Here is a 16,448-nt window from a genome sequence, read left to right as displayed (position 1 = left end):
TGTGTGTGTGTGTGTGTGTGTGTGTGTGTGTGTGTGTGTGTGTGACATACCTGTCCATGCTTATACATATGTGTGAAGGGATAGTTATGTATTATATAGACATAGCAGTAATTCTTTCCAGGGAAGGGAGTGTGGTTGGGGTGGGTTAAGCATGGATTTTTCACTTTATCCTGCATTCTTTGGCATTCTGGATTTTTTTTTAACAATGAGAATGCATTTACATGTTACTTGCATTACATTTTAAAAGGCGAAAGATTCATACGATCTGAAGAGAAACCAGAGTATACATTTTAACAACAGCATAAAATGTCTGAGATTACAGGAAATAATTATATCTAGAATATAAATAATAAAATCTAGGATATAAATAATAAAAATAGGAGTAAATTAAAAATGCCCCAATTTTTTCTTAGGAGTGTTGATTCAGATAAAGACACTACGTATGAAAGTAGTTTATAAATGGGATAAAACTATACAGCAAGGGCTGATTTTTTGCTTATGTGGTCAGGATATGCTATGAATAGTGGCTGAAATTTCACACTCTGGAGTCAGATCAGAGGATTTAAAGTCTCGGCATACCACATATATGAGCTATGGGTCTCAGGAAAATGATAGAAGTTCTCTGTACCTCAGTTTCCTAATCTGGAAAATTAGAACCATGATAGCAATTACTCCCATAAGACTGTGGTAAGGACTAAAACAGTATTACACTAGAGGGTTTAGCACAGAGCCTGGTGCATGGTAGCCCACAGGATGAGTGAGTCATAGTTATTGACAGACTTAAAGGACACCTGAAGGCTTCTATATGCCAAAATGTATCCCTCCACTGCCTCCCTATTCATTAGAAAAAGTCCACAATAGTCACTGTCTGGCTTAGAGCCTCAGAGACCACTGTTATGAAAGAAATGTAGCAAAACCTGAGGAAGGTTAAACCTTGATATTACAGAAATATTTATAGGGCAGCTATGACATGCAAGCAAGGCACTGAGGAGGATAAAAAAGAATGCCAAAGAGATGCTCTGTGATCTCAGGGAACTCAAAGGGGTAAGACATAAATGTAAGAAAAGCGAAAGCATATACAAGAGATAACAGCTCAATGCTGTACAAGAAGTGTCACAAGCCAGTGCATGATTAATTGCCTAACAGTGATGCAGAGGAGGATTAGAGCCATGCAAAGACCAGAGACAGAGCTGGGGGAAATGAACCAGGACTGCTTCAAGGAGAAAAGGGAATCTGCACCAAGGATGGGATGGCTTTAGATAAGCATGGAAGAGCTGGGAGTGGCAGTGGCCCCCCAGGGAGAAGTGGAACATGAGCCAAGGCAGGAAAACAAGAAACCCCTGAGCATTATTAGGGGAAGACACAGGGATGGAGATCATGAGTGAGAGAGTGAGACCAAAGCAAAGGAGCTAAGCAAGGGGCATGTTGTGAGCAGGAGGAATGCAAGGATAGCCTGGAATCTGAATATGGAAGACTTGAGATAGAGCAAGAAGTCTGACAATGCAGCCTGTAGATGGTAGCCGATCATGGAGGTTCCAAATTAGCCAAATGCCACTGTTGAGTCCTTCTGAAAGCAGAAAAATTCCTTTAGGAAGCTACAAAGGATTTTATGGGAGCACCAGGACTCAGCACAGAACATGAGGACATCTCAGGAACTAAGAGAGGTTGACCTAAAAAAACCAGAGGGGGTACAGCAGCCAACTGGCTCAACATTAAGTTCTGTGAAGGTCATCACCAGAAACAAGCCGAGAGTCAGAGTTGGAGAGTTTCAGAGTCAGCCAAGTTCAAGGCCAAGGCTCAGGCCTTCTAAGGGTGATCTGAAGAACTAAGCATGCCTCCACATGCCTCCTAATACACTGATATAGGACCCAGAGCTTCCTTAGCAGAGGCAAGGCATCCTCAGCTGCATGTGGTACATCTTCAAGATCCACATCTTCAAGAATCTACATGTAAAGGCTGAGCCAATTTTGAAATTCTGAAAGGGGTGTATAGTGGGCAGGGAGGTGAATAGAGACCAAGGTTGTCTTTGGGGTGTCTGGGGAAAATCGGATCACATGGAATCAGCCTAAACCTTAAAGCTTATGCCCTAATTTCTGCCTCTGTGTCACTTTTCCTCTGAGAAGTTTGGATCTGACTCTTCTTCAGGATAAATATAGGGGTCCTCAAATGCAGGGGTACAAATGTGAGGGAAGAGTGAAGCACAGCTTATTAAATCCAAAGCATGTTTATTGAGCACATGCTATGTGTTCATCATTGGGCTTGGCTGGGGAATCAAAGATGGACCAAACACTGAGTGTTCCAACCATCAGCAGCTGCCTAACAAACCACCCCGAAAATGAATGGCACAAAACCAGTGCTTTAACATGCTCATGGTTTTGTGGAAGTCACAGAATTAGTGAGAACACAAAGGAGTAGATCAAACAGCTTGAGAAGACTGGGATAGCCTTGCCAGAACTATATGTGTATGGCATAGTTTCTGGCTATCTGTTAGATTCCTCGGTTCTTCCCTGACATGGCCTCTTCAGATGGCTTCCTCACAGCATGGAAGTTGCAGGATAGTTAGACTTCTTACATGACTAGCCATGGATCTAGAGAAATGGAAACAAAGAAAGCAGAACCTATTAGTCCCCTTAAAGGGCCCTGAACTGGTATAGCATCAGTTCCACCATGTTCTGTTGGTCAAAGCAGTGACATTTGAGTAAAGAGAGGGAAGGGATTGATGGCAGCCATCTTGTGGACAAACTCCCACACCACACTTGCCTGTGACATGAGAGGCCAGGAGCTCTGTAAGGGCAAGAGTACCCCAATGCCTATTACACTTCCTGACACATAACACATACACAATAACTACTTACTAAATTTATGAATAAGATGTATCCAGGTGGGTGCAGTGGCTCATGCCTGTAATCCTAGCACTTTGAGAGAACGATTTGAGATGGCTGATCACTAACATCTCAGGATTGCAGCTCCCAGTGAAAGTGCAGAGAACGAGAGGACGCCACACTTTCAGACAAATTTTTGTCGCTCACAGACCAGAAGATTCCCAGTGGAGGAGCCCCACGGGTCGCCAGCATGACTCTTGTGGCTGGTGCAGAGGTTTTGCCGGCACCTCGGTGCGGCAGCTCTTGGCGCAGAGTAAACGGGACTGGTTCCCCTTCTGACTGACGTTTGGAGCTCTGGGAAGGCAGAGTCACCTATTACAGACTAAAGAAGGAAGCCAGACTGGAGATTCCCGGGCAGAAAAGCACCATCAGTCTTAACGCCGCTGTTTTGGCTTGTGCAGTGGGTTGCTCAAATTTCGGCCCTGGGAATTAACAACTTGGACGTCCGCTCAGAGACCTAATTTGAAAGTTGGTAATTACAAAGATGACAGGTGGATAAATTTACAATGATGGGAAGAAAACGGCATAAAAAGGCTGAGAATACTCAAAATCAGAATGCCTCTCCCTCTACAGAGGATCACAGTTCCTCATCAACAAGGGAACAAGGCTTGATAGAGAACGAGTGCATTCCATTAATAGAATCAGGCTTCAGAAGGTGGATAATAAACTTCTGCGAGTTAAAAGAACATGTTGTAGCCCAATGTAAAGAAACTAAGAATTTTGAAAAAAGGTTTGATGAAATCCTAATGAGAATAGACAATTTAGAGAGGAATATAAGTGAATTAATGGAACTGAAGAATACAATATGGGAACTACGAAAGCATGCACAGGTTTAAACACTCGAATTGATCAAGCAGAAGAAAGGATATCAGAGGTCGAAGACCAACTTAATGAAATAAAATGAGAAGACAAGATTAGAGAAAAAAGGATAAAAAGGAATGAGCAAAGTCTCCAAGAAATATCGGACTATGTGAAAAGACCAAATTTACGTTTCATAGGTGTACCTGAATGCAACGGAGAGAATGAATCCAAGCTGGAAAATATTCTTCAGGATATTATTCAGGAAAACTTTCCCAACCTAGCAAAGCAGGACAATATTCAACCCCAGGTAATACAGCGAACACCACAAAGATACTCCTCAAGAAGAGCAACCCCAAGGCACATAATCGTTAGATTCACCAGGGTTGAAATGAAGGAGAAAATACTAAGGGCAGCCAGAGAGAAAGGTCAGGTTACCCACAAAGGGAAGCCTATCAGACTTACAGCAGACCTCTCAGCAGAAACCCTACAAGCCAGAAGAGAGTGGGGGCCAATATTCAACATCCTTCAAGAACAGAACTTTCAGCCCAGAATTTCATATCCAGCCAAACTAAGCTTCACAACTGAAGGAAAAATAAAATCTTCTATGAACAAGCAAGTACTCAGAGATTTTATTACTACCAGGCCTGCTTTACAAGAGCTTCTGAAAGAAGCATTCCACATAGAAAGAAACAACCAGTATTAGCCTTTCTAAAAATATACCAAAAAGTAAAGAGCATCAACATAAAGAAGAATTTACATCAACGAATGGATAAAACAGACAGTTAACATCAAATGGCAGTAATCCTAAATTTAAATCGACTAAATCCCCCAATCAAAAGACACAGCCAAAACCCAATGGCATGTTACATCCAGACCCATTTCACATGCAAGGATACACAGACTCAAAACAAAGGGATGGAGAAAGATTTACCAACCAAATGGAGAGCAAAAATAAATAAATTAATTAAAAGCAGGAGTTGCAATTCTCGCATCTGATAAAATAGATTTTAAAGCAACAAAGATATAGTGGTAAAAGGATCAATCCAACAAGAGCAAATGATCCTAACACCCAGATACATAGAGACTTAGACTTCATAAGACAGAAAATTAATAAGGATATACAGGACTCAAACTCAGATCCGGAACAAGTAAACTTAATAAATATTTATAGAGCTCTACACTTTAAATACACAAAATATGTATTCTTGTCAATACCACATCACACCTACTCATAGGTTTAAATGAAATATTGATTGGCCATTATTAATACCCATTTTTTAGAATAATGCAACATTTCCATTCTCTCCCCCTCTTTTTCTTCCTCTTTCTTCTTCTCCTTCACTCCTTGTTTTTTCTTTCCTTCTCTCAAAAAAAAAATATATATATATCCAGGCAGGTGCAGTGGCTCCTGCCTGTAATCCTAGCACTTTGAGAGGCCAAGATGGGCAGATCACAAGGTCAAGAGATTGAGACAATCATGGCCAACATGGTGAAACCCTGTCTCTACTACAAATACAAAATTTAGTTGGGTGTGGTGGTGCGTGCCTGTAGTCCAAGATACTCCAGAGGCTGAGGCAGGAGAATCCATTGAACTGGGGAGGCAGAGGTTGCAGTAAGCTGAAATCATGCCACTGCACTCCAGCCTGGCAACAGAGCAAGACTCCATCTCAAAACAAAAAAACAAGTCCAGCAAGACTTCATACCCATTTCTCCCTAAGCAAAACATGTGTATACCCTCAAAAAGATTTACTTTTAAGAAACACTATGGAAATTGGGATAGGAAAATAGCTCTGGCTTCTCAAGTTTGGTATTAATAGGCCATAATTATCAGAAATTAACCAACTTTTCACATTACGTGGTCAGAAATGGTCTTGATACCTATCTACAATTCTACAACTACATACCATCTCCAAGATTTAAAACTGAAGTGCTGTTCAACTGAATTCATGATACTCCTGACAGAGCTCTTGCTCCACTCTTTTTCTGTTATACCCAGCTGAGATGGACAATACAGAAACCTCATGGTTTCCTTCATCCCTCTCACACTTCAATATCCCATCAGAATCAGCACTAAGCAGACAGAAATGTGTTTCCTTATACTTTGGTCATGCCCTTGGCTTACTCAGTCTTCCAGAGCCAAATGTGCCTCCCAAGAAGAAGATACCAGACTGCATCTCACCACTATGAGTAGGGAGTGCACACTTCCTACAGAAAGGAGAAAGAAATCAAAGAAAGGCCAACTTCCAACACCCCACCCAAAGTCCCATTCTGCCTTTGCCATGTAACATTAACATTCCTCAGTCCTAGAGGCTGCCTAAACATGTCTTTGGTGCATATATGATGACATGATGTGTGTGTGTGTGTGTGTGTGTGTGTGTGTGTGTGTGTGTGTGTGTAAAAATCTTGCTCTGTTGCCCAGTCTGGAGTGCAGTGACATGATCTTGGCCCACTGTAACATCTACCTCCCAGGCTCAAGTGTTCCTCCTGCTCTACCTCATGAGTAGCTGGGACTACAGGCATGTGCCACCACACCCAACTAACTTTTGTATTATTTTTGGTATAGATGATTTTGCCATGCTACCGAGGTTGGTCTCAAGCTCTTAGGCTCAAGTGATCCACCCATCTCAGCCTTCTGAAGAGCCAAGATTACAAGCATGAGCCGTCATGTCTGGCCTGTATATGATGTTTTTAATGCACAGCAAGATCTCTTTTAAAAAAAAAAAAGTCAACATTTTCTGAGCATTCAGAATGGGTCAGACACTGTGCAAATTTCTGTTCATGAATGATCTTCCTGAAGCCCCAGAATTCAGTAAGATACGTTATAGTTTTATGCCCATCTTACAGCTAGGAAAACTGAGATTTTAACATATGAGAAATTTGCTCAATTTACACAGTTGATGGAAGGCAAAAATAACATTTGTACACAGGCAACCTAAATCCAAGGTGCATCTTCTTCAGCCTTAGAATACTACCCCTTCTTTTTCCCTGAGGCAGGTAAGTATGGGGGCCGGTTGATGGCTGAGATCACTATTAATAAATGGAGGACTGACTGGATTCTTGGAATTAGGGCTGATAATTAGGATGCAGAGTTAATGACAAATCAAGCTGCTTGGCCAATGAGGTCCTGCTGAGGGCCCCGAGGCTCTCCAGACAATCCAACCCTCTATTTAGCGGAGCAGATAGATAATGCTGTTCCCACACAGGGAGGGAGGGTGCCCTCCGTGAATGTTAATCTCTACGTGAGAAGGGAAAATTCAGCTCCCTGCCAAAATCTCAGCCCTGGCTTCTTTTCCATCAGGGTACTTGAACGAATCCACCATAGGATTTTTCTTTCTTCCTTGTCAGGAAGCCAAGAGTGGCATTTCAAAGGACACGTTTACCCCCTAGCAATTTCTCTCTTCTACCACCATGCACTTTCTTCTCATAATATCAGGCCAGACAATGAAGCTGTAAATCCAGCTGGTGAGACTGACATCCTCCTGTTTCTCTTCCCTCCCTCTGGTGGGTATGGCTCAGGAGCTGTGCATCATGAACAATAAACATTTAAGTGAAAATGCTTCAAGACAGAGACAATCACAGTTTAACAACAATCAACCCCCCTAAAAAAAAATTAAAGGCATTGATTGATATAGCAGAGGGGTGAATTTGAGAGAACCTATGGCATGCAAATAACAGAATGGACAAAACTGCAAGGAAAAAGCTCAACCTCGGGTTTCTGAAACGCTCTGCCTTATGCTCACCAACATCTGGAGCACATACATGGGGAATGGACTGTCCCTGCGAAATGTACCAAACAAATCAGCTCCTCTGCTCCTTAGTTCAAATGCCTACATTTTTACAGTGAATGGGAAATCTGCAGCAATCACTGTTATACCACTTACATTTAAAAAATTCATCAGGTAGACAGATTACAGAAAGTAAAGCAGAGTTTCATATACTCTGCAATCTCATCATCTCTGCCAAAAACGAACCACTAAAGGAAATCTCAGAAGTTTTATGTTTGTCCGCCATCTTTTGTTTTCTTACCCCTATATAGAACTATAAAAGATAGAACTTCAGTGGGACTCAAGACAAGCTGACTTCATCAGACTTGAGACATGGTAGATTTTAAGAGAAATTAAAAGTATTTATGGGTTTCTCATTCCCTCTATTTTCTGTGACAATGCACAGAATAACTTTTTCATTCTCCAAACTCCAAAAATGAAACATAAAGTTGGTAAGTGTGTTAATTGTCAAAGTAAAGGTACAAAAACTATACCACATCTAGTGGTGGTGGGCTACTTCCCAATCAAAAAAAAAAAAGGATGTACTGATAGTTTAAAATGAAAGAAAAAAATTTTAATTGTTTTCCTTCAACTTCCCTGTAGAACTTACACACATACCCATTTTCAGGAACCGACGTTAATTGTTCACATCCAAAAAATGAAAGTATTGGATTGAATGAATGCACAGCTGCCTTCCCAAGTGAAACAAATTCTATAATTTTAAATATACACATACATATATCATATATACATAATATATAAAATGCACACATAAGCATACATCTATGTGTATATATATATATATGTGTATATACATATATGTGTATTTACACATATATAACAAAAGAGTTACTATGCTGACATGTCAACATAATTTAAATATAAAATTGTATTTTCCCTTGCAGTTGATATGCATTTAGTCTCTCTGGGCTTCAGTCTTTGAATCTGAACAAAAATAAAGACTTGGACTCACGGGTGGAAAATGGGTTTCAACTTGCTTGCCAAATCTCATCCTTTGCCAGGGTCATTATGTTGAAAATCATCAGTGAAGCTATGCCTGGGCTCGGCATAAAAGAGTGCTTATACTTATAATGAGTATTTATATATAGTGAGCATTTATGATGAGTAATTATAATAAGCCATAACACAAGGCAGATCATCACGATATTTCTATTGCTCTCAATCAGCCTATTAAAATTGAAATTCTATTCCCTGTGTGAGAGAGTTATTGTGGGGACAAAGAGAAGTCAAGAATGGGTCTATGCACTGGAGGTTCACAACCAAAAAAACAGAAGTCCAAAGAAATGAAATTCCTTGCCTGTAGTCAAAACTTGAATTCCAGCATTCTGTGTCCAGAGCCGTTATACTCCACCACCCCACCTTCCTTAAATGCTATCAAGCTCTACGCAAGGGAGTGCCTACCTGTGATCAGTGAATTCATCAAGATCCAGCCAGGAAGCAGAAACCTCTCCTCTCTAGGTATTTTAAGAAGAGGAAATTAATTAGGGAATTTGTTACACGTAACTGGCGAGCTAAGAAGCAAAACTGGTGAAGCAACCAGGGGATTAGTAACAGCAGAAAGTTGCTGTCCTCCTCAGACTGAAAGAACACAAGAAGAAGGTAATATTCCCTGAACCAGTTTAGCAGCTTCCAGGTAAGAGTTGGAACTAGGGAGGGAGAAACCGTGGGGAGCTAGAATCATAGAAGAGATGCAGCCACAATGAAAAAATGAAGGCTTCTCCCTGCTGTAGTCTTCTCTAAGTGTCTCCATTGACCAAACCCACTCATATACCAGTTACCAAGAAAGCCTGGGAATTATAGCCACATGATTGTAAGTAACCGTAGTTACAGACAAAATAATATATTGCTAGATAAATAGATAAATACAGATATGATTTCAAGCCATGAGGGGGTGGGGGCAGCTAGGCTATGTCCATATCCTAGGGATATGCCCAGTTTTTTCTCCATAATCCATTAACATTTTCATATTAATATATGAAAATATCTCCCCTCTCTCAAATGGAGCAGGCAAGAATCTTTTCTTTGTTCTTGAGTCTCTTGCCTCCAGCCTCACAGTCAAGGGGCGCAGACTGGCGTATTACCGACAGAAGTCTTGATGAAATTTTGCACAGATGCCAAACTAAAAATAATCTCCTATCCAGATCACTCCAACTCTTCTATGAAGGTTTAAGGCACTGAGAGAAGAGGGAAATTATCAGAAAGGGAGGACAAAGAAAATTAGCTGTCCTCAGAGACTCATAAGTTAAATGAAAATGTCTTCAAACTGTAGATCGGAGGGAGTTCTGTAGCTGCAAATGCCCAACTTCAGAGTCTAAGACAATGATTGTCAAAACATGATCCTGGCTGTCTAGATCAAAACCACTTAGAGGCTATTGTTAGATACCTAACCTCCAGGCCCATAGAACTAGTAAATCTAGACATAGAACCTGAGTATTGTATCTTTTGTAGAGGCTCTAAGATATTTTGGGAGTAAGGGTACCAGGAGTAGGAAATCCTTGGCATCAACCAGAAATTCAGGCTGTAGCAACCAGCATTCCTTCCAAGGTGAGCCAGTGATGCTAACAATTCACCTCATCTATAGCTGTCAATGGTGTACTTCTCTGTTCGATCATCCATCAGAAGGCCTGCTCACTGTCCAGTCCTATTCCTGGGGATCTATTCCACCTCTTGACTGTGTATTTATAGTTCTCCCTTCCCTTTTCCCCTTCCCTGGAGAAAATGTGGGGCCTGACAATTGAAAAAGCTTACTTCCCTTCTTCCCTGCAGTCCTCTTCCAGTCTCCCTCTTTTTTGCTTCACATTGACCTCCCCTAGAGACCGCTTCTCCTGAAACTGGGGGACCCAACCCACCAGTTCCTCATTTCCCATGTCACTCTAAAGTGGCAGAAGAGGTGGCTGTAGTAGATCTGGCTGCCCCAGCTGCCAGTCTAGGAGGCTTATCCATCACATGTCGGGAGGTCCTGTCCCCTCTGGGGTTCACTAAGGTTAAAGGTCCTCAGTGAACCCCAGAGGCTGGTGCCATGTGGCTCCTGATACTGGGATGCATATTTTCTTCCCAGGTACTCCCAGAGATAAGCCTCCACTCCACAGATTGACAACCACCTTATTTTCCTCTCTACAAGGAATGGACCAGGATGCAGCATTGTTATTTGTACCTCGTGTCACAGTGTTTCTTTTCCTTTAAACAATCGACAGGGGCCACCTTCCAGGGAATGGAAGATGAAAAGATGGTGAGATTACCTGCCAGGATCATTTAGGCTTTAATGATTTTCACGTGAGTGCTCCCAGAGAAGCTGTACAGCAACCGAGTCATAGGATGCTGTTGTAATAAAATTAAAATTACTAAAATAAACTGCTGGGCATCTGGAAAGCACTGAGAACACAACACATTATGTAAACTGACATCCAAACATTGTACACATACATGGCCCTTGAGTTACAACAAAGGTATTATGCATGCTAAAGACTTATTTTTTTAATTTTAATTTCCTTGTAAGTAGATTTTTATCACTAGGTAGCCAAATCATATTCAATATCAAGTTTCTTTATGTGGTCCAGGGTTTTACAGTTTCTTTATGTCAAATTCTCAAATTCACATTTACCTACATTCTAGAGCTGCAAATATCAAACAAGAACTATTCAAATGAAAAGTAAAGGTGTTCACACATATGCAAATAATAGATTCCCTTCTGCCTCCTTTTTTTCACTAGCTATGTTGGAATCCATTAAAAACAGACTTAGGATTAAAGATCTAAATATGAATACTTTGTGACTATGAATTCAAGCTCTGTGTATCACTCTTTAAAAAAAAAACACTAAACACCTAATGACATTCAGTTTGATCATGAATATTGATAATATTATATTTATTTTAAATATAATGTATTCATCGGTACTCAACCAAAAGTAAAATTAAACTCATCAGGATCAGAATAACTGTTTGGTTTTGCAAAAGTCAAGGACCCTCATTGGGTGGCTTAATGACTTCTTGTTTGTGTTCTGTTTGCATAAATTATCCATCAAGTGCAGCCATTACACCGGATGCAGCATGGCACTTGCAGAGGAATGAGAGCCGCATCAGGATCCTCATTAAAGGGAAATGCAATTGGAATGGAGTCATCACTCCATGTCTGGCAAGGATCTGCTGTCTCCATCCCTTTGCACCAATTCCATTTGAAGTTGGAATTGGGCTCACAGACCTGGATTTTTTAAAGCAACGGATGCAATCGAACAATAGATGTTGTAAGAGACAGCCGCTGCACCCTTAGCCAAATGCAATAAAGAAAGGGGAGGAAAACAATATAATGGGTTCCAAGGCAATCAGATGAGTCTCTGAGAATACAGGTGCTGGATAATTCTCTCTCTCTGTTTATCTAATTGTTTATGTACCATCAAAAAAATTCTTTTCTCAATTTCTATAGACGTTCTTTCTACCTCATGATGTTGCACCCCAATAAACAGGGTAGGGACTGGACCCCAGTCATGCTGTGTGTATACTAATTAAGTAAGAGAGGCAAAAATAACAGCAACCCTTTTTCACATAGCACAGCTTCGTATTCCAGCCTGGACACAAGCTGCAGCTATTCCAATGTAACTGTATTACTTAACTCAGGAAAGCCTCTGAGAATGTCATTTTCTAGAATGAGATGATACAAAATGAAGTTGTAGAGCACAACAGAAGCCACATAATAGGAAGAGAGTAACATCCCCACAGAGTGATAAGATGTTCGGTTTCTGAGATGTTCAGAGCTGAGCATATGTTGTGTTGGAATAAAAAATGCAGGTGAGTCCAAGGGAAGTGAGAAACACTCCACTCCTTATTGCAATCTTAAATAAAATTGCGTGTGTACCTAGAGACGGTTCTGGTTTGGTTCACAGACATTCAGCTCTGAAATAAGAAATTGAAAAGTATTATCAAATGATGATCGTAACTGTAAACTGGTGTTGGCTAAACCTGCCCTCAAGGCTGGGACGCTATTACCAGCAGCTTAAGCTTGTCACAAATGCTACATGCAAGACAGCATATCTGTGCAAGATCCACACAGCTGGGGCTCAGAGTCAGGCTATAACTGGCTCAAACTGGTCTTTAATACTCTAAACTGATACCAAAAACAGCTGAGATGTGATGTACTTAGTTATAAGTACGTCCTCAGGCCTAGTAATACCTCATAATACGACCTTACAGATAGGTTCAAGTACATGAAGGGACATTGTACACACAGGTGACAGGAAACAGCTGTGCTCCATTTACACAAGGGACAGGAAAAGAGAGAACAACATTTCAATTACAATAGGCAGGTGTGACAGGTGTAAAAAGACAGAAATGAGGACAACTAAGTTATTAAGTAGGAGCCACATTATTAGGATAGTGTAGGAGGAATGGACCTTAAAATCTCGAATGTTAGCATATGCATATGTGATGAAATGTTATGTTGATTAGAGCAAGCAACCTGTACATCAAATTTTTTTCATAAAATATTACCTTGAACAATATGAAACGGCCATGGTGGTGAACCACAAATGGTCAAATATCAGCAAGTTGATGTGATTCGACTCAATATCTCTGCCTTAAATGAGAACTCTGAACAACACCTAATGCATATTATGTTATCAATAAATATGTGTAGGATAGATGACCGATAAATGAATCTTCAAATATTTTAAATGAGAATGTTAAAGTGAATGAGCAAGAGTTTGCTTGGTTGTTTTGCATATAGAACATTCTTGTTATATGGATTTCTTTTTCTCACCTTCATTGATTATTTTTCTGTACGAGACATCTTCCAGTTCATCTCTGAAGCTATGCTGACTACTGTCAGGGACTACGGTCATTTGTAGACACTGCTAATAACCATCTTCTTTATTTTTTAGGTTATCAATAATGATGGTTTTTGAATATTAATTGAAAAAATAGACACCAGAGGTTTCAATAATCAGTTTGCTTTTGAGTATTTGTGCTGCCTTAAAAATGTTCAAAAAAAAATGGTCACCTTCACTGAAGAAGCTTGAATTGGCTTCGTGCAGCAGGCTTGTCCAGACGTATGGTAATTTCTTCACATCTTAACATATGCCAACTCCATTCTTTCAGTTGCACAAGGCAAAGCCCTTGCAAACAATTCTTATTTTTATTTTTGTTTTTCACTCGCATCCCATATCCAATCTGTCAGCAAATCTAGAAGCACCACCTACAAAATACATCCCGAATGCAGCCACTCCTGACCGTGTCTTCGGTTGTTCACTATCACCCATACCCTGGCCCCTTCTTAGGTCAAACCATGGTCCTCTTCCACCTAGATTATTACAAGAACCCCTAACTGATCTTCCTGTTTTATCCTTAGTTTCCTTGTCTTATTCTTCATAGGACAGAAAATCACCATCCTCAAAAGCTTCCATTAGCTTCCTATTTCACTTGCAGTAAAAGCTAAAGTCCTTACAGTGGTCTAAAAAGGTCTTCCCAATCACTCCACAGCCTCTTGTCACTTCCCTGACTTTACCTCCTGCTTCTCTCCTCTTGCACCCTCTGCTCCAACCACAATGGCCTCCTCCAGACATTCATGCAAGTCTCAAGTTCTTCCCCAGTCATCCTATCCCAAATGACAGCTCAGCCTCCACCAGCTCTCCATATCTCCCTTCTCTGCTTCTATTTTTCCCCCCAGCCTTTGCGGTGGTTTTAAAACATATCAACACATTCTTTGATATTTCTCCCTTCAAAAGGTGGAAGCCAATTTCTCTCCTCTAAAGTATGGGCTTTACTGAGTGATTCACTTTTAACAAGGACAAGGAGGCAGAAGTGATGAGATACTGCTTCTAAAACAAGCTCATATAAAGGTGTCATGGCTTCCTCCTGCTCACTCTCTTGCTCTTAGATTGCTGATGTAGATTTGGACATAAGCTGCCATGTAAAGAGGGCACCCGGGCAACTCTATGGAGAGGTCTACATGGAAAGAAATGGAGACTTCTTGTCAGCAGTCACAGGGTAAGCCATCTTGGGAGAGGAGCCTCTGGCCCCAGACAAGCCATTGACTTACCACAGCCCCAGTCAATATTTTTACTTGAACCTCCTAAGAAATCCTGAACCAGAAACACCCAGCTGAGCTACTCTTAGATTCCTGACCCACAAAAACTTTGATGAGATAAATTGTTACGGTGTTAAGATCTAAGTTTTGGGATAATTTGTAATAACAGCAATAGCTAACTAATACAGCCCTTATCACCATCTAGATATATACATCTTTTTTAATTATCTTGTTTATTGACTGTTTCCCTCAAGGACTGAAAGTTCTGTGAGGGCAAAAATACTTGTCTATTTGTGTTCATTACTATGATTGCCATACCTAAATAGTAAAATAAATTAATCTTTTACTTTTAATAATAAACGAGGTGGGTATCTAAAATATCCACACATTAGTGGATCAGGGATCAGCAAAAACAGGACATTCAAACACATAGTTACAGTGGTAGCAAGAATATATATATTACTTGAGTTCAGATAGTACAGACAATGATTAAACTTGACAATACAGCAGATACCTCAACAGGTATGTGCAGGAATAATGAATACAAAGGGGATCCTATTTTCCTACGGAATACTAAAGTTGTGTTTTCACAGAAAAGCAAATCAACCAGTAGATAATTTGTGAATTGTACATTCTTCATTCAGGCAGACAACAGAATCATCAGCAGAACTTTCTACAACCACACATGCCCAGACTTCACATCCCAATGTCCTGATTCAGGAGGCCTGAAGTGAGGCCTTGGCATCTTTAGCTATAAAGAAGTCCTCTAGAATCTTCCACTGCACAACCAACACTGGGTGGTAAATAATTAAAGAAGGTAGGCAACTCCACAGCCCACTAGTCCTGGAGGTATTTCACATCAATGCAGCAACTCCTTCTGCACTCATCTATTCATTGATTACATATCAAGACACTAGGCCCTGAAGAAATGCAGAGCCTGGTGGAGCTCAGGATCTTGTGAGAGATTAGAGTCTCATCCAATGAGATGTACATCCCACAAAGCTTGTTGTTAGCCTCCTAGCTCCATCCCTGCCCTTCCTCACAGAGTTTGGAACTCACCCCACACATACCCTGGGCTTAGGACAGATTGGGCACACATCATCAAAGAAACATCTAGGTTTTGGGGATAGTTTGTTACACAGCAATGGCTAACTAATACAGCAACTGGTGACAAGGGAGAGCTGAGGTTATCCCAGGAGAATTTGTCAAGTACAAAAGAAAAGAACTCCCAAGCGTCGTAAGGAACCCCAGAAGTTAAGGACTGCCAGAGAAAGAAGGGCCTGCCAAGGAGACTAGAAATCAGGTTTCCTAGAGCTTAGAGGAAAACCAGACAGTAAAAAGTGTTTTAAGTCAAAGGCATGGCATACCCAACATGAGGTGGCCAAGCCTCATGTCTCTGTGATGCAGATTAATGTCCTGCTTGCTGAAATCTCTAACTTAACATTTTGTAAAATGAGTTTCATCTAAACAAGGGATAACTTTATCCTAGTAATTGATAGTTTATTTAATCCTTGGATAGCAGAAATAGCTCACAGCTAGGAGTCCTGTAGACTACAGTTCCAGTCCTGATCTGCTACTAACTCTGGAGTCTTAGAATATAGTTTAAATCATTTCAGGATCTGTTTCTGTGTCTCTAATAGTGAAGGAAGAAATAATCTTTAAGGAGTTGTTGTTCTTTCTCATTCTACTATCAATTTTAACATTCTATTAAAAATTATGTATGTGAAGATATGTGTGTGTCCATTCATGACCCAATCTTATTCTCTGAGAACTGGAAGACACTGTGTACAGGAGAGAAACTGTGATTTGACTCTATTGGTAAGGGAAGCAAACACTGGCAGGCATATGCTAATGTTCAGAGTAGTCGCTGACAGCCTTATCCTTCATTTGGAAAGTATTTCAATACCAATTGGATAAGTTAGAACAAATATCCCTGGGCATTCTAGCAGTACCAGAGAACTGTCA

The 16,448-nt window shown here is 40.6% G+C and overlaps 1 long non-coding RNA gene across 3 annotated transcripts in view; it reads right to left on the bottom strand.

Annotated features, from left to right (window-relative positions):
- The window catches only part of LOC144576829 (uncharacterized), a 741,704-nt gene that overhangs the window by 668,769 nt on the left and 56,487 nt on the right, over positions 1–16,448 (bottom strand). The window lies entirely within an intron of this gene.

Source organism: Callithrix jacchus, chromosome 6 (genome assembly GCF_049354715.1).
Source record: "Callithrix jacchus isolate 240 chromosome 6, calJac240_pri, whole genome shotgun sequence".
Classification (NCBI taxonomy): Eukaryota; Metazoa; Chordata; class Mammalia; order Primates; family Cebidae; genus Callithrix; species Callithrix jacchus.
This window is presented reverse-complemented; position numbering and strand designations above follow the sequence as displayed.